We start from the raw sequence: 19,526 nt of genomic DNA on the forward strand, positions 1-19,526 counted from the left end.
CCTGTAAAGCTGTTTATCTGTTTCAGGTACAATTGGTGGTTTCGTATCTTTTTCTGTCTGCGTTTCTCTCTTGCTTGTACGTATTTTGTCCGCCTGTCGGCTGATTCTTATCAACATTTCTATAGTAACGTTCCGGTGGAGGACTCTGGTGCAGGGGAGCTGAATGACGAAAGGAAGGGGAAGAAAAAAAAAACATGATCTATGGTATAGCATGACTATCCGAATCTTCTTCTTTCACTGATCTTTCATTTTTGTTATAATTGCGCCATGTCCACACGACACTGACGAAGTAAACATAGAAGCGATCGGAATATGAAGCTAGCGCTGAAGACGAAGCGAAGATATCGATAAGGAGTCGATGGGAGGAAAGCTGGACGTGTAACTCAACTTTATTGGTCAAAGAAAAAGCCAGATACCTTTTTTTCTAGTTAAAATGCACCAATACAACAATGTCTATTGGGAGCATTATAAGAAAACTGAAGAGAAAAATATTTTCAGCTGTATTAGCAGGCTATTCATGTACAAAAAAACAAGAAAAGTAACTCCTAGCTTTATAAGCAGCTTGATAATTCAGGCAAGACGCAAGAAACGACAAACAGACGTCAACGCCACTTCGAGGTTCCTGCATCAGCTCAACGAGGCTTTGACGACGTCTGCTCGGGACTTGTTCTTTGTCTTTCTTTTTCTTTTTACAGGTAAACATGGACTACATTGGATTTTAAAAGAACCAAAGACTGAACTTAGCAAGGTTCAAGAACACTGACTGAGACACAACGGCCGAAATAAGAAAAAAGATGCTTCGAAACCTGTTTGCGTAGTACTGACGTGCTCGCGCTGTGGTTATGAGGAGCGATATTAAATAGAAATTTACAATACTTTTGTTGTCTATTGTTGTATTCATATAGGAGGTTGTGGCCAAGCACTGCACCAGGACGGCCAATCCTGCTCTGGTGAGGGAGTGCGTTACCGGGTCTGGTCGCCGGGATCAGGACACACTCCAGGCCTGTTTACGCAATTTTATCAAGACGCGGATTTTTTCTTCTTTTTTATTTTACTCCAGCGGGAAAGTGCGTGGCACAGGGATTCGAACCACGGTCCTCCTGCACGCGTTGTCTACTAATGACCCGATTACGGCGAAATTAACGTAACTGCCACTTCCAAAGAATATTTCATCAGTCGTAATTGATTGAGCGTTTCTCTTTAGTGTTGCTTTATTATACGTCTCTTCGAGTTGAGTAATACTAATAGGCGCTAACTTGGGTCAGTTGGTACATTTCTAAAAAAAGAAAGAGCAACAGCAAGAAGAGCGGGACGTGAAGACTGAGACAGCGCTTCGTCTGGCTCGGTATACATGTACCGTTCTTTGCTCGGTTCGTCGTTTTTCTTTATTTCATTTCCTTTTTCTTTTTTTTTTCAAAAGGGATACGAAATCATGAAAATCGACTTCTTGTATGGCGTCACATGAGACTCCGCGGTGAAGCCCATACCAAACAGAGAAAGGAAGAACAAAAAGTTGGCACGTCGATTCCGCGGAAACATCTTTTTTTAAAATCTAAGATCCCCCGTGTTGTTAAAGGTCAACTGCAGCGACATTTTGGACCACGTTCTAGGTTCAGGTAGTGTATATACGTAGCAGCCTCGGGTGCAACGTTTTTGCTTGAGATGCTGATGGATTCGCCCCTAAAGCTCGCAAAAGAAAAGGAAAGAAAATGAACGTTCCTGAAACAAACAAGCAAAACTAAATAAGAAAAAAAATGAGAAAATAAGAAAGACAGCCGCCATAACTTCTTACCGGATATGACGCAGAATTTAGCCCGTTGAGAACCAGCGCAACTCGTCGCCATGGAACTCGGAGATCGTGCGGTGCCCGCGGCCTCTGGGAGCCGACGTGCTGGGATTTGCTTCTGCATCTGCTAACCACCAGGTGAAAGCGTCATCTGGAAAGGCGGTATGCAATGGCTCTTAATCAGAAAACTAGACAATGATCAGCACCGCCTGCAGATTCACTTAGATGGTACATATGCTAGTTAGCTACAACCTCCGTAATCAGAGTGAAGTTCCGCTTAAGAGGGACCTTTAAATGACGCTAGCGACAAACTGCAAAGTATTATTTCAAGATATCCCCTCTATTTATTGGCGGGAAAGCGTTGGTTAATCGGTAGCGGGAAAAATTAAGAGTAGGGTTATTCTTTCTTTGAAATGCGCTCACAAAGCGCAGTGCTGTCGCATTTGTATGACGTCACAGATTTCAATTAAAGTATTTTCGCATGGTCTGGACTTGTAGTTCTCTTTTTTTGAGAAGGAGCTTTCAAAACTTACTGGCGTTTTGTCCTTGGTTCGTTTACAACGCAATGAATAATCTCTGTTTATTCGCAACCTGTTACCTAATCCCAAGCAGTCTCTGTCCAAATCCCATCACGTCAAAATAAGCTGGCGCAGCAGCGCTAAGTCCAGCTTTCGCATTTGCGTCTCCTTTTTCCGCGACGCACCAAATACTCCACTCGAGGTGAATGAAGAATAAACGACTGCCTCTAGGCTATTGGCTTCGTGATCATGGATGTGCAGTTCTGTATAATGAGACACAAACACATGAGAACACCACGCGTTTTTATGTGTTTGTTCGCTTCATCGCCGAAGCAGGGTGCCGATCCAGAGTTCTCGCGCTCGTACATCGCATGTTGTGTGCGCGTATGTGGTTTATAAACACGTACAAATGCACGTGTAGAGATTCTGGTGTGTTAATAGTGACATTTCACCTTCTCAATAGAATTTCCGAATAGAGGCGATGGAATATCATGGATGACTTTTGTAAGGTGGACTATGCAGCGCTACTTCGCGTTCGTGAAAGAAAAAAAAATCGCGATATCGTTAGTGTTGGCGTTTATCAAAGTGACGTCTAGTAAGTGACCTCCTATTTTTGTAGCGCAATAGAAAGCCTATACCATTCGAAGTGTCTAGAAGGGCAGTTATTTCCCTGGGAATTGAGCGGAACATATTTAAACAGAATTCCTCGATCTGCGCACACCCCTCTTAGAACTGTGTACGGACGCCCACAACACTGATTACTGGACGCGATGGAAATGCCATGCCGGCAAAAGTGAGAAACTGAACGAGCATCTGGTTTCTGCACGAATAGTTACTCTGTGCAGGGCATTGAAATTATGATGCCCCCCATCAGCACGTAAATCGCTGTACGAGTCATAAGTTCTCTTTCTTTCTTTCTTTCTTTCTTTCTTTCTTTCTTTCTTTCTTTCTTTCTTTCTTTCTTTCTTTCTTTCTTTCTTTCTTTCTTTCTTTCTTTCTTTCTTTCTTTCTTTCTTTCTTTTCTAAGGGGGCGGGAATGGGGCGGTCGGCTATATATAATCTCACTTGTTTCCTACAGTCGCAGTCTGTGTAGTAAATCCAAGCCTTTTGTGCTATGGTCAAGCAGGCACATCGGGGCAAAAAGTGCCTATACTGGTTTTGAGACGATGGCGGTACGCCTTAAAAGGGCAGAGCATTATTATTATTTGATTTGAAAGCATACATGCACTTTACAAGAAAGGGAAAGCGGAGAGGAGCAGGCTGGCAACTACCACCGGAAGGGTGGCACAACGCCTGCCAACACTTCAGAAAGGTGGAGGATACAGAAGCGTGGAAATGGAAGATAGGAAGAAAGGGGACGAAAGAAAGAGCAAGATGGGCAAATCTCGAAGAATCAAGCAGAACACACACACAGTACAGGTGACGCGCAGTTGGGCCGGTCATTGCATGTAAACGCTCGACATTCCCAAAAAATGCAGAGCTGCCTTAGCATTTCCCCCAGAACGCTACAGGAGGTGTTGCGTGTCGGCACGTCAAGAGGGCATGCACACTTGAGGACCCATCGATACACCACTCCTTTCGTCTGAGCGAACGCAACGCAACTTTCCAGCAAGCGCTTACCGGAAGTGAAAAATGAATTGCGCTCTCGAGTGAAGAGAAGTCAGCGGAAGCTAATGAGGCACGAAATCTGGCAATACATTACTGTACGCAAGCAAAATAACTCTCTCTGCGCGACGTTTTAGCTACGTGACGATGCACTGATTGACTGCACTGTTTCACCGTCGAGCGGCGCCACACGTCAGTTTCGCACCACTTTGAAGGCCAAATTAAAGATAAAATTCTTCTTCATGGGATGCAAGCATTATCCTTTCCGTCGATGTGAAACACGACATTTTCATTCCCACCGCAATCCAAAGACACGTTCCGAGCGTTGGACGGTGCATTTATGGCTCATTCACACTGGCGACTTGAGGAGGTCACGCGACCATTTGCGACTCGCGATCAAAAAGCGACCGAAGGCGGCTGATGTTCACACCGGTAAGTCCGGCTGAGCGCGACCCGCAAGTCGCAATCCCGGAGATTATCGTTCTCAGCGAGAACTCTCGGAATCTACGCCGAACTTGCCGCGATCCGGGGGAGGCCAGATGCAGGCACATGAAAGGTCACTTCCGGTGCGCCGCTGATTGGTTTATCAGTTTTGCGACCACGGTCGTGCGACTGAAAAATCGAGCAGAGAGCGACTAGCCCAAACTCGTCGCTTTTCGAGAAAAGCGACCGTTTGCGACCATTTGCAACTGGTCGCTTTGCGACGAACGTGGTCGCGCGACCGCTGTCAGTCGCCGGTGTGAATGAGCCCTTACAGGGCAACTTCGACATTTTTATTGCGATAGCAATAATGCTCGCACTTTCGGCCCATCGGTGGTCGTGGCGCCTCCTTACACAGCTGCGCGTAACGTGACCGTGTGACCTCACGCCAGACCGAGAGACGGGGCCCCAGCTCGCGGCATCGATGGTGGAGGCGAAGCCTTGCGCGGCGCTGCTGCAGCGCTACCGAGAGAGGGCGCTCGTTGGTGTGACGTCACGCTAGGAGGATAAATGGGGCTACAGCTCGGCTCCTCGCAGTGGTCGGCGCGCTGCCTTGCGCTATGTCGGATGATGTGTACAAGGCGAGGCTGGAACGATCTGCTGCGGCCAAGCGACTGCGCTTGGCTTTCGCAATCTTCCAGGCTTAACCAAGCTAAGCCTTCAGCCAATTTTTTAAACCGTATTAGGACATCGTCATATTCAAATGGCATTGACAGTCCTGTCACCGGTAGGGTGGTTCAATTTACTTAGCTCATCAATAATTTAAAATAAGAAATAAACGAGGTACCTAAACCGAAACGGCTAGCTGCTTCGTGTGACGTCACGATGAGCCGTTGACGTCATATCCTATACCACCGTAATGTAAATACGCAGAACGCGTGCTAAACACGGAGTATACGTGGGGCTACAAAAGAATCGACATTTGGGCGAGCTTGTCCCTTCAATAGTAGGTTGTTGGAGAAGTATGGGAGAGGCCTTTGCCCTGCCGGGGGCGTAACCAGGCTGATGATGATGATGATGATGATGTTGTCCCTTCAATATGTGGTGCTATAACGCCAAAAAAAAGCGAAGTGGACGGTGTCTTCTGATGACACGGGCAGCTTTTTCCGCTCTTTCGAACTAGACAGCGGAAATTTCAGCGAATATTTTGGGTACGATATGAGCACTGAAGGTTCATAGTTTGCTTTTGGACCGCCGCCGCTACCGCACGAGGCAGCTGACGCGCCCCAAGTTGAACGCGTTGTGGTGCGGTAGGACGAAGAGAAGCACCGCTTATCACGGCTATCAAAACTATGATAAAATAAGAGCCAGCTTCCGCGTTTCTGTGCGAAGTTCACTCACTATAGCGAAGTGGCGGTGTAGTCTCTGACGTCACAAACACAGGGCGACCAGCAAAAAAGTCATACATTCGTGGGCATGAGTCGGCATAGACGCAACCTATCTTTAATATTCATTTTCAAGAAAACTAAACGACTTGCACTCATAGCATATGACAAAGTCAATCGGTGTGTAAAAGAGAACGTATATTCGAAATTTTGTTAAGGCCAGCAGGGATGGAATTATCGCCGGAGTTGTCCTTTAAAGAGAAGATAAACAGAAACCAAAGCAGGCCTGGAGCTGCACCCGGATTCGCAAAGCTGGCCGGCTCGAACGGCATTGCAAGGGGGCAACGTTCACATGACGTTTCATTGGAAATAGCATCGCCCGTAATATAGCGCCTGCCTTTGACCTACCCATCAGCGGCAGCTGCCATAGAATATATATATATATATATATATATATATATATATATATATATATATATATATATATATATATATATATATATATATATATATATATATATCGCACGCGTAATACGAATACGTGGGATTGTTCGTGCGGCCAGTTGTTTTTTCATTCATTTTCATTTTCCAATTATTTATCATTTGGTTAATTCAATTCGTAAGTACAAGTGATTGTATTGATTGTATTGTCATTGGTGTCTTTGTTGGCTTCTTTGATATGATTAACAGAATTCAGACCCTTTGATTCCTTTTCTTCTATTTGATATATATATATATATATATATATATATATATATATATATATATATATATATATATATATATATATATATATATATATATATATATATATATATATATATATATATATATATGCCCACACACAATACTTTGCTGTGACTCCATGCACTCCATGAGAAAAAGAGAAAGAGCGAAAAAAGCAAAGGAGAATGTGCGCCACTTGTAATAGTTGCACCACAGATTCTGCAACGTAGCAGCCGAGCCACCTGGTCCTGAGATCGGTACCGTATACAACCGTTCAAGCGAACAGCAAGAACATTGAACGTTCGGCCCCTACGTCAACACCCGACCTCCATGCAGTTCGATTGTGGAGACCTCTTCTCGGAAATGGACGAGTCGCATTCCGCAACCAAGTCAATGCTTCTTGCTTCCTGAGCTATAGTTTCGTATTGCTTCCCCACAAAGTTTCTTTTTTTTTTCCTTAGGCGCAATACTAACAATAGCACTCGCAGTCGAGCTGAGCGGGGAAATAGAAATAAAGATGAGGCAACATAATTTGTAACGACTGTCTCACACGGAGCAACCCTCTCCCTTTCTAGACTAACGCTGCGATGTCGAGCTATCGTCGCAACCGATGTTGGGAACTGTATCGAATCGGAGGAAAATAATTCTCGCAATAAGCGGGACCTGGCCGGATTGCCCAGTGCGTCACAGCGGTGCATCACGCAACCCACAAGAGGAGTTGGAGGCCGTTAAACCTTTCTTTTTTTTCCCTTTCTGTTTCCTCGTTTTGCTTCTCCGAAATGCGACATTCCGCGTCCGGCTGTGCTTGTGTACGACGACAACAGCGCGCACATAGCAATACATAAACTACAGAAGCGCACAACGCACGCGGAAGAGCCCGGGAGACGCCAACGCGTTGCCCTTCGCTCCTAAATCGGGTAATAAAGAGACAAAAGGCCGCTCGCACAAATACCGACGGAACGATAAACTGCGCAGCAAGAGGAACAGCCTGCTACGTTGCCTTCTCGGTACCTGGCCCATCGTGGGTCCTGTGTTTGTTGGTTTTTTATTATTTTCGAAGCAACGACTGTTGTTGCAAGTGTGTGTGTGTGTGTGTGTGCGTGTGCGTGTGTGTAGGTGCGTGTGCGTGTGTGTAGGTGCGTGTGTGTGCACCGACGTGTATGCGTCTGTGGGCCTACTTGTGTGTAAATGCGCATGCGCATCTGTGTACCGGCGTGCTTGCGTTTGCGTTGTGCTAGTGGGGCCTACTTGTGTTTAAGTGCGCATGCGCATCTGCGTGCCTACGTATGCGCTGTGCTAGTGGAGCCTACTTGTGTTTAAGTGCGCATGCGCATCTGTGTGCCTGCGTGCTTGCGTATGCGTTGTGCTAGTGGAGCCTACTTCTGTTTAAGTGCGCATGCGCATCTGTGCGCCTGCGTGCTTGCGTATGCGTCGTGCTAGTGGTGCATGCGCGTCTATTCCCGCGTCTCGTGTGTTGCCTGGCTGCACGTGTTCGCTAATTCGCGTCCCTGTGTCTGCGGTGTGCGCCCGAGTGTTGTTTGTTTGTGCGTGGCGCGCGAACTTTGACGCCTACTGCTACCGCCACATGCGCCCGCTCGCTCGCCGACTGCAGACCGAACGGCGCGGCGAGATCAACGTACGACACGTCGCAACCTCCATTGCGCGCGCGTTCGCCGCGCACGTGACTACACGCGGGGAGGACGCGTACGCCGACGCAAAAAAACCCCGCTGCGCAGTAGCGACGAGGCGGCGGCGGTCGGTGCTCGAGTTTTTCACCCGCCGCGATGCGAACGCGGAACGAGAGGGGTCTACGCACTCGGCGGCGACGGGGGGAGGTTGTTGTCACACTTGCCGCCGCCGAGGAGAGTTTCAGATTTTTCGTTCTCCGGAAGCGCGCGCAGCTGGCGTTTCCGAGCGCGCACGTGCGAGGCGGTTTTCTAAATCCCCCCCCCCCCCCCCCCCACTGCTATTGGGACGTTAGCGGTCTCGGTAATGAACGGGCAGGGCCCGGGGCCGCGTGTCAGGCGTGCTGCGTACGGGACACGCAGGCACACGGAACGAGTGACGTAGTTCGCTGCGCACCGTCGCCGTCATCTGCGTTGCTCGGTTAGAGAGGAGCTTTCATTGCCGACTGGCATCGGAGGTCACCCTGGTCCACGTGACTTCGCTGCGGTGACGACGTGACACGGAGTTCGTTCGCAGGAACTGCTGTTTCCATTTAGGCGCTGTTTGTGAATGGTTTGTGGTGTGAACGTAAACCTTCTATGAGGTTAAAATTGTTATCTCCGTGGCGTATAAACCTTGAATGGGATAACACGGATAACGCGCAGTGACGACAATAAAGACTTAGATGTAGGACAAAGGACTTAGATGTAGAACATTTAAAAACTGCTTCCCGAAAGCTTCTCTTAACACGGATTCCAACACGTGCAACTGGATTTGCATAAGTGCTCTGCTTTCCTATTCTCCAGCACTTCCGTATATTTAGAGTGCTTGTATAGGCCAGAGACAAGGTTGCTCAACGGACGACGACCTCTGCCTTTCTCACATGTAGCCTCCGGGATATGCGGATGCACAGTTCGATCAATTAAACTTCGCATCCATTTTAGTGAAATAACTTTCTTTTATGTATAATACTACTGCGTGTTTATCTGTGGTGTCGAAGAAACGACCAAACATATCCCGTGTGACTGCCCTGCATACGAAGACGAGAGGAGCGCCCTTGGTACAGCTTTGGAGCACTTAGACTACCGTGCTTGCACGGAGAACTTGGGCCCGTGGCCTCGTGAGTCTGCTATGTGCAAGGCCCCAAATGCGCTGTTGCGTTTCTTGAAATGCACCAGTCTGTACGAACATCTGTGACTGACTCATTGATGCACGCTTGTGTGCGTAACAGCGTGACCTTCTTTCTTCCTTCTCTTTCAATCCCCTTTTGCCCTTCCCCAATGCCGGGTAAGCTACCGAGCTCAGCCTGGTTAATCTCCCTACCTTTCCCTTATGACATACGTACCATAGGCGTTCCCATAGCGTTCCCTATATACCATAGCCGTTGCTTTATACGTGCGACACATCTAGACCCCCGATTATGGTCTACCATTTTGCTCAATCTTTGATGTGCGGATTTGTGGAGCAGTTGCTCTCTCTTCCCTCTTAATATCTCTCTCCTGTTATTCACTCACAATTTTCTTTCTACGTACCTTTTCTCTTCAAGAGTCGGCATGCGTTGTGCTTCTCCCGATGGTCTGTTGCTATGGCTAGATCTATTCCTCTTTTCTATCGCCATTTTTTGTTGTGTGTGTGTGTGTGAGTGCAAACCAAATAAATCCATAGATACTTGGATTCGTTAAACCAAGTAAACTCTCGCAAGCGACATCACCGTGAACTGGTTGTATAGATTTGCGCACACTTTTCCGTCCACACTGATTCTATGAAACCACGTGAGATAGGGTCATGTGTATTTTTATTCATTCTCCATGCGAGCTTGAGGCGCCGCGTTGCTTTCAGTAGTTTATCGAAAGGAAGTTGCGTCATCAACGGACTGTTTTATGCCTCTACATTTCATTCTGTTTTACTTAAGTTACCTCAATTGACCCGCCGCGTTTGCTTAGCGGCTACGGACGTCGCGGGATCGAATGCCGGCCACGGCGGCCGCATTTCGATGGGGGCGAAAAGACCCGTCCATACTTAGATTTAGGTTCACGTTAACGAACCCCAGGTGGTCTAAATCTCCGGAGTACCCCACTGCGGCGTGCATCATAATCAGATTGTGGTTTTCGCACGTAAAAACCCGCAATTTAATTAATTCTCAGTTCAATTGGGTTTACTGGCGCAAAAGCGACTTAGCATTTGCTGCGCCAGAGTTGTTTAAGTATCGAGTAGCGCACAATAATATATATATATATATATATATATATATGACTTGTCACTAAAGAAGAAAAAAGCAATGTTGCAGTGATGCGGAAATAACATTCATTTGTTTTATATCATTCGTTTGCAATTTCCGGTCATGCGTACTTGTCATGCAACTTCACTAAAAGTCCGGTTCAACTCGCACGCCGGGGTTCCGCATGCATTATTTATCTCTCGCCATCCGCGCTGTAATCTATACTGGCTGTACCGAACCGCTTCGTTGGGACTGGTCGTTGCGGGGATCCTGAAGATCGGTCTTCGATCAGAACTCAGATACACAAACGGCGACCACCGTAGTGCATCGCATTCCGATTAAAAAATAAGAAAGAAAAAGGAAAGGACGAACAGAGCGCTTTGAACAAGCAACTGATTAAAAAGCCAATCTCTGAAAATAAAAAATTCAACACCATCTCCGGCGCGGATAATTTAGGGCCGGCGCCCCCGTCAGGGTCAAGGAACTGTCATCAGTCTACGACGCGAAGCGTTGCGTTTGGAAGTTAGCGAACTTTTGTGTGTCGTTCGATGCGCGCACAGGTGGCGGTCGATATGGACCGGGTCCGCAATGCAACTGCGCGTATACCCAGTGCGGCATTCTCGGCACTCTGCAGAGATCGCCGCAGCGTTTAGCCGGGGGAGGGCGCCCCAGCACCACTGCGCGCCCTCTGTCGCCGGCTGAGGCAAGCTGTGGCGTGCGTTTTTGCACCGGGCGGCAGCAGCGGCGGCGGGGGCATGAAAATTAACGCTCTTCCTCACATCAGCGATCGAAGCCCGGAGCTGCGCCACTGGCCGAAGGGCGATGAACTTGTTAGGGAAAAGTTTCGGGAGCAGGGAGGGTGGCTCTTCCCCGGACGCGGTGATTAGGCCTCGTCTGCTGCAGGATTTTCCGGGTCCCTGTACGCAGACGGTGTTGTGGAATTTGGTGCACGCATGCCTCTTCAGTTATCCTTTATCTTTATTATTCCTTCAACTTTCTTGTTTCGTAGTGACTCGTGCCGTGGTATTCGGCTACATGTTGAACTGATCTCTCCCCTAAGAAAAAACACAGGAGGAGGTGTTGTGCCACACTGCGTGCTCATATCGAGGCAACGAGCGCTTCCCCTTACACGCCCCCACAGCGCGTTTTTCTGAAGTGGCTGCCCTTGGTGACAACCAGCAAAGTTCCAGGAAACTGCCGAACATTATCTTTTCTAATTCCAAATGACGTGACCGCTACTATATGTGCTGGGGCTGGCTCGGAGGCACAGAGTTGATCAACGTGCTTTCCTGGTACGTTGGTGAAAATTCAAAAGCATCCGCAGACGCCTCATAATTCTTCGTATTTTGGCTTTGGAAGGGACAATCGTACGTACATGACGTTATTCCTATTCCATAATAATAAAGCGACAATACCTGAACATTGCCTTTCAGGTCGCCAAGATTCGTTGGTTGGCGCTCTTTGGCCATCACTGGCCCCTTGCGCTATAAAGCTCCATACATCATCATCATCATCGTGATTTGTCGGTGCCTACCTCTGCGCGTTACTCCCGAGTGCACCCTTCCTCGTGATTGGTGGACAGTTAGAGATGAAATTTTTGAATGCCTGCTCGTGCTGACGCCTAGGGCGGACAGCGAGGGCAACGCCACGGAGCAACCCTGCGTTCAGTAACCCTAGCCGGCATAGTAATGTGTACATAAGCTAACGCACATCGAGCACTTCCGCATTGAGCAGCGAGGAACGGACGGATTATGGTTCACTTATTGAGTGAACAACGCAGGTAATTTATTGGCCGATTGATTGATTGGCGAGTTCATTCGAAAAGTTCAGGTTCTACAACAGCCAATGGGCTCAGTAGGAGAGGCGCTGTAGGGCAGTGCCGGGAACTATATTGGAATCTAAGCAGCAACCGAAACTAGTGTTTTTTGGCCTTCGGCAACTAACATTCGCAACCGCGCCTGTTAGAAATCAAACCCATATTTAGTCAACGAGCAAAGGCGGCAAGTAAACAGCACAGGTAAACAAACAGGAACGTCGAGGCAACAGAATAAAAAAAAGATTTACTAATTTACCAGCGCCACATAGGTAGTGGCGCTGGTCTCGGGATTCCTGCTAAGTAAATATGTCTTCCGACTGCTGGGCTTTGAGAGAGAGAGAGATAAATGACATACGAAAGGTAGCGAGGTTAACCGGAGGGTAGATATCCAGTTTGCTACCCAACACTGGAGAAGGGGTAAGGGGAAACATGAAGATAAAGAAAAATGCACATACATAGAACGAGAGGAAGGTTACAGAAAAAAGAAAAACACACACACACAAACATATCGCAATTCCTGCACGTGCCTTAAAGTGAAAAACTTGAAAGCTAATTAATCTGTTTTAGTAATACCTATCTGGACGTTGCTATTAGTCGTGCAAGTGTCGTTCACCTGTTCGGATATAACCTGAGCTAATGCTCCATGCGACTAAAAGAAAAAAAGAAAATGTTGTTTGAACTAGAAATAGAAAAGAAAAACGCTATAAAATGCACTTCATTAGAAATATACGGTCATCCCAAGAATTTGAGAGCAGAATTCGCAGGAATCAGAAACACAAAATGCAGTGGGAGATCCCGCTGAAGCCATAAAACGTCGAACAACGTCGCGCAGACAAATACGGCAATATAGAGAAACGTTTTTCTCTTTTCAGAGATGCGTTCCCCGAACAGGTGAGGCATTTCCGTCCACGCTGCACGGACAGGTGCGTTTGTTTCGCTGAGTCACCTGGACAGAGCGACAGCGCGCGGGGGGAGTTCAAGAGCCGCGCTTGTAAACAAAACACGTCGACTCGTCCGGCTCACAGGGTCGCGGCGGGAGGTCGATTGCCCGGCCGTTAACCTCCCCCTCTCGCTCGTTCCAGCCTTTCTCGGGTTTCGGCCGTCCTCCGAGATCGCTGGAGGCTCGTAGAGAGAGAGCGCGTCGGCGGCACCAGAGGCCACGCTTTCGTAATTCTCCTCTCCCTAACTTCCGCAGTGACAAAAAAGAAGAATAATTGCTTATTTATGAGCTGATAATTTAGTTGCATTATTTTTATTTCATTTCTTTAAACATTCCTCAGAGACATTATTATACCTACCTTGAAGGATCCAAGAAACAACCCACAGCACACAAGAGAGCACAACGGGACCATCTTGCCCGGCAAGAAGTTCTTTTAATACATTGAGAGGCCAAGTAGGGCATAAAGTAAGCGGACGATAGAGAGAGAGAGAGAGAGAGAGAGAGAGGTGGTACACCAGAACCAGAAGTTATCTGCGGTTGGTTGCCCTGTACCGGGCGACGGGCAAAGGGACGAGATATGTGAGAGAGAGAGAAAAGAATTAAATAAAATGAGAAAAAGAAAAGCCGGCACACACATACACAGAATGTTTCTGTGGGCACTGTCACATGGTCTGCGAAGGCGTTGCTACGTCACACAGCGTCACCGTCCCATCCTACGTCACACCGCGAACGGTCACAATCGGCCTTCGCGATGCAGGAAGGGCACACACAGCAACCAGCAGTGAGAGCACCCAACACAAACAACGTAAATAATGTAAGGGCAGTGTCGCGAAATGACGCAAGAGCAAACAATTAACAAAAACAGCAATGCATTGTTAGTTATTTAACTACGCATTTAGATTTCTCGCGCAAATCATGTCCGCCTCTTCGAGTAATTCAGCTGAATCACTCCAACTGTGATGTCTACCACAGTTGATTGAGAAAAACTAAGTATGATGCGTTAAAAAAAAGAAAAGAACAGGAAAAAAGAAACATCCGTTATAGTAATATTTTATTGAGTCTGCGCAAGCAATGTATACCGCTGCTTCAAGAAATAGTTTACTTGAGTAAAATACCGTAAGTTCTTTTTTTTTTAAAGGTGAGTCTCGGTGGTGCACGTCATACTCTCTCTCTCTCTCTCTCTCTCTCTCTCTCTATATATATATATATATATATATATATATATATATATATATATATATATATATATATGTATGTATGTATGTATGTATGTATGTATGTGTGTGTGTGTGTGTGTGTGTGTGTGTGTGTGTGTGTGTGTTCCAGGGTTCGCTAATAATCTGTTCAGATAACAAAGAGAAAGGTCCAGCATGATATCATGCGGAATACCGGTATCGATAGGATCGCCTTTCTTTTATAGTGTGGTGCATCTGTTTACTGCATATCATGCTGGCCGCAAATAAAGACGGGGACCGCGGAAGAGAACACATAAACAACACGGGCGGTTTATGCGTTCTCTTCCGCCATCCTCGTCTTTATTTGAAGTCAATTTGATATGCAGTAAACACCAACTAGGCCAAACTGAAGTTCTTCCATATCTGTTTAGCCCCGCACGGCTCAGCTTTGCAGGGTACCAGCACACTTCGCGCGAGGTTGTGAGCCGATTCACTGTGTGTACTTCGGCACTGCTGAGCACATGGTCGCCGGTTCTATCAGGGCCGCGGCAGCCGCATTTCAATGGCGGTGGAGTGCAAAGAATAAAAATTAAAAAAGAAACGCTCATCCCGTTGTCTGCGCTTAAAAGGACCCCGCGGCTTCCGAAATCAATTCGGAGCCCCCCTCTACCGCATGTCTCATAATCACATTGTTGTTTGCCGCGCGTGAAAGTCTAGAATAAAATTTACCATATTCTGCGTCTTCTCATCGTTAGGTGCTCTGGTTTAGCTGGAGAAACAGTTCGCATACGTCGCCAGAGGGAATAGAAAACACTCGTTTGTTTATATTTCGGAAGTTCAACAAACCCGGCTCTGCCTGAATGTCAAGCTTTGGATGACACGCTCGCGGCCTGGTTGCCTGCAGGCCCTGAGCGTGTCCTTTCGAGGGTTTCAACGTTCTCGAGCGGTTTCGTGAGCCATGCGTTGGGTCCTTCTGACTCACTAGAACACAAATCCCGCGTCTTATTTCTTTATGTGTTGCGTCATGACGTCTCAGCGGAGGCTGATTCAATTTATGTTGGGCCTGCCGTCAAAGTTAAGTGATCTGACTGAAACTGTAGAAACAATTCTCTCTTTTTTTTTATTCGGCCCAGATCTGCGGCTTATCTGCTCATTCAGCGCCTCGCTCGTGCGGTCAAAGCTTCGACAATACCTGTCACAGAGCCGTGGCCGCGAAAAACTAATACCCCTCCGTTCACGCTTTACGAAAAACGACGGCATCTCCGGCGTCCCAGGGAAGTGGTGAAACTAATGGAGGTGATTTGTTGCCTCGCCGAGGGCGCGTCCGACACCTTCAAGCGACGCGAATTGTCCGCAGACACTCGCCACGGTGACTCACGCGCAGGTCGTTGACATCTTCGGCAGTTAAGCTGACGCACCGTGGCACAAACCAGTCCCTACCAGTGACACGTGGTGTCCTTATGCCCAGACGCGACAGGCAGCTGACCTCCACTATTCGATTTCTTTCACTCTTTATTTTTTCCTTCCTAAAACTGACTGGTACATATGATTTTTTTTTCTCCACTAAACTGAAAATGTTTATTATGTGCACCTGAACTGCAGAAGACGGTGAAGAATAAAGATCAAGATCCCACCGAAGTTTTTGCCAATAAACCGAAGGCTTTCTTTTTTTGCTGTTGAACTGTTTGATATGTTAATATATTGTTACGGAAGAATGAAAGAAGAGAGAGGAAGAAGGAGATCGGAGACGCTGGCTGCTGCGTGTTGTTGGTGGCCAGCCATCTGAAATACTCTGACTCATCCTGTATATACATTGTAAATCTAGGCTTTCTTACTCGCAACATCCCCGTAACAATATTACATTGCCGCGTTGTCTATTTCTGCAGAATTAATTTTATTCCACTAAAGTTGTTAGAGGTAAAGGTTGCCTCTCAGTTCTGCGGTTTAAATATTTCAACCTTACTTGAAATATCTTCTCCGTGTAGTCAATTTTGTCCTGCGAACTGCCCATTGCTGGCATTTGAAGGTGGCAGCCACCTCGTCAAGCTGTTCGCTGTAGTAGCTTCTTGTGAACGCTCCTTTTATTGACGGAAAGACAAATAAAGCACTGAATTTAATCTACAGCCAACAGCGGAAGGTGTTGTGCAGCATCTGGCTCTTCAGACTTATCATTTCGCAACCATAGCGAAATACATATGCAAATATATTTGAAGGCTAATTTTCGTGCTCCGAAAAGCAAGCGATATGAATTAGGCAGCAGTCTCCAAAGATACAGCACACCTCAGCGCGATGCGAAGCATCGACATTTGTGTAATATCAGGCAGAACCATATTGATCTTCGGCACCAAGTCAACATAGAAGGTTAGGTTTCAAGCACCCAATGGAACCCGGGACCTTGTGACCGGCGGCTCCCAGGACGACGGGTATCACATCAGACCGAAGTTTATTCAGTACGTTAAACCCTTGCGAGCATAGCAGTCGGGTAGCGAGATAAAAATTCACGTTGTACCAACAGGCAACAACAGCCAGATGTGCAGAGTAACTCAGCAGAATTCGTATGCTTCAGGGGGACGGTAGACAGTGATGGGGGGTGTGCCTTTGGGGGAGGGAGGTGGGGGAAGGGGGATGTGAAAGTTGGCGAGTGGGACGTTTGTCTTTCGTGGTGCGGCCCTCGTTGACAGGCGCGAGTAGATGCCGCTGACTTGTGGCCGCTGACGCCGCCGACATCGCATCGCTTCGCGCGAGGTCGTTGAACTCTCGCTCACTCGGGGGCGGCGAAAATTGTTCGGAACGAATTCGGCCGGAGCGAGCCAAACCGCCGAGCACCGACCATATTTTTTTCCGCGGCTTTTCCGCCCGTTTCTGTCGCGGTCGCCGCTCGGCGAGCAGAAGTGGTCGCTCGTCTGTCGCCTCAATACGAGAGCTGCGCAGGCAGGGAGGGCCTTCGCCGTCACGGAATTCGAAAAGGTCGTTAAAGCTGGAACACGGGAGGAGGCTGACTGAGCTTGATGAATGTTTGCCCGCGAAAGTAAATCTGGTTGCTTAAGAGGGACACTAAAGAGATATGTAAGTGGAACTGTGTAAGTAAATTACCGTCCTACAACACAGAAAATAAAATTTAGAAAAAAAGAAAAAAAAGCGCTCTTACCGTGAAAAGACGATGTATAGCTAACGACCTGTGGAGAAGCCGCCTTGAAGTTCGCGTAACAGCCCACAATGATGTCATCGATTTTGACCACTTCTTCACGCATCTTATTTTTTTATTTTTTTTTCTGCGGGAGGATGCGCTAGTTTGTTCTACAGAATCCAGATACTGAACTTCCAAATTTTTTTTAGAAATTTACTTCGCCACAATGGCCCAAATACAATAAAATATTTGGAAATCCGTGACGTCACACTGACGTGCCAGCTCTGAGGTTACGGTGCAAAAAAAAAAAGAGAAAATTAACGGCAGCATTTGTTTTCGTTTCAAAGTATTTCGTAATCAAGCTCTTACCGGGAATATAGCTTTGAATTAATACTTCGAGCACTGGGTCTACAATGATTTGATCTCTTCCCTAAGCGTTCGGCTACAAAAGTGTTTGTTATCCCTGGTCTTACTCAGCTATGCGGCGATCGGCGAGGTAGATGGACTGCGCAAATGGAGGGCCAGCATCCACAGCGGCTATGGACGTTGCGGTGCTAAGCGCGAGGTCGCGGGATCGAATCCTGGCTGCTTCGGCCCCACTTCAATGGGGTCGAAATGGGATCAACGCCCGTGTGGTGTGCATTGGCTGCACGTTAAAGAACCGGAGGTGGTCAAAATTAATCCGCAGTCCCCCCGGCTACATATGGCGCTCCTCATAACCATATATCGCGGTTTTCGCGCGTGAAACCACAGAATTAAAATAACTTAAATTCATCATAGAAAGGGATTTTGCAGCATGCATGCGAATGTTCTGTTGAAGTGCTTCCTTAACGTTTCACTGGAGACGTGAGCGTAAAAGGACTGTTATTTGAGACAGAAAAACAAGAACATTTATCTCAACGCAGTGTCTGTGAATGCCCCCGCTTCTCGAAGAAATTCGCAACCGCAGTTTCGGAGAAAGGTTGGTTCAACGCCTAAAGAAACCAGCATTGCTTGGCACGGTGCTGCTTCGATGCTGATAACAATGGAAGCCGATATCCTTCCCGAAAAGCAAAATTCGAAGATATAATGGCTCGACGTAATAGTTCTGCGGAAACCCGCATGGCGGAGAGAAGTAATTAATAAAGGGAAAATCAGACATCCACTCGTTCGTATCAATGGCTACGAAGGAAACCCATACGGATACCTCGAAAGAAGAGCCTCGCAGTTGAAGAGAAATTTGTCCCGGAGAAGGACGAATTTTTTCTTCAACTGCCAGGCTTTTCTTTCGAGGAACCCGTATGGGTTTCCTTTGCAGCAATTGCTACTAACGGGTGGATGTCTGATTTTCGCTTTATTATTATAACGGTTCGATAAGAAAGGAAAACAGGATGTTACTCAAATACTGTCTTCTCTGCGACTGATGATCAATGATCCCGCGACCTTTTTCGCAACGCGGAAATCCAGCGGTAAAAAAACAAATCTCGTCAACGCCAGACTGCAGCGAATCGAAGTTGACGATTGACGGGAAAGGTCGTGCTGATAACGCACAACAGGAACGAACCGGCGCTGCGAGGCATCGCGAGCCTTGCCGAGTCTCTTATCTCTCCCATGTGGCAAACAGAGGCAAACGCAATATCGACCACCTTTTTTTTTTTGCCATCATCGTTAGGAAACCGGCATTCGAGAGGGATCCGCCGGGGCGTGGTTATCGTCTGAAAGCCCAGCGACCTTCCCTGTGGCACTCGTTCATACGACCTTTCGCAGCGCAAGGGCAAACGCAAGGGCATTCTTATCGTTGGTATGTATACATACATACCAACGATAAGAATGGTCCAGCATGCAAGTTCACTAGTGCGAGCACGACACGTTCCGCCAAACTTAATTCACGATGCACGTCTGCTATATCCATCGGATGCTTCCAGTTTATTAGCAGTTGGTAATTCGGTACGTCGGATTGCGTGTCATTTTTATGAGCCTTTGCGTCTCCTAACAATTGTAACGTGTGCTTACGGGCTTTCCTAAGTTAAATGTAGACTAAATAAGGATGTCACCTAATGCTTGTTATGTAGGCTTATGTGAAATATTAATAGCGGCACACTGGCCGTGAATGAATGCTTCGTAAGCAAGGAAAGATGCAAACGTAAAACGCGGGTGGTGACGCCG

At 47.3% G+C, this 19,526-nt stretch overlaps 1 long non-coding RNA gene across 2 annotated transcripts in view; it reads right to left on the reverse strand.

Annotated features, from left to right (window-relative positions):
* Window positions 1–1,220: 1,220 nt before the first annotated feature.
* The window catches only part of LOC135896317 (uncharacterized), a 150,943-nt gene continuing 132,637 nt past the window's right edge, over window positions 1,221–19,526 (reverse strand). For both annotated transcript variants that reach the window (XR_011515057.1, XR_010562667.1), the window contains 2 exons: window positions 1,793–1,937; window positions 1,221–1,719 (listed from right to left, as the gene is read on the reverse strand). This is a non-coding gene — a long non-coding RNA (uncharacterized lncRNA). The remainder of the gene's footprint in view (window positions 1,720–1,792; window positions 1,938–19,526) is intronic.

This window comes from Dermacentor albipictus, chromosome 6 (assembly GCF_038994185.2).
Source record: "Dermacentor albipictus isolate Rhodes 1998 colony chromosome 6, USDA_Dalb.pri_finalv2, whole genome shotgun sequence".
NCBI classification, from domain to species: Eukaryota; Metazoa; Arthropoda; class Arachnida; order Ixodida; family Ixodidae; genus Dermacentor; species Dermacentor albipictus.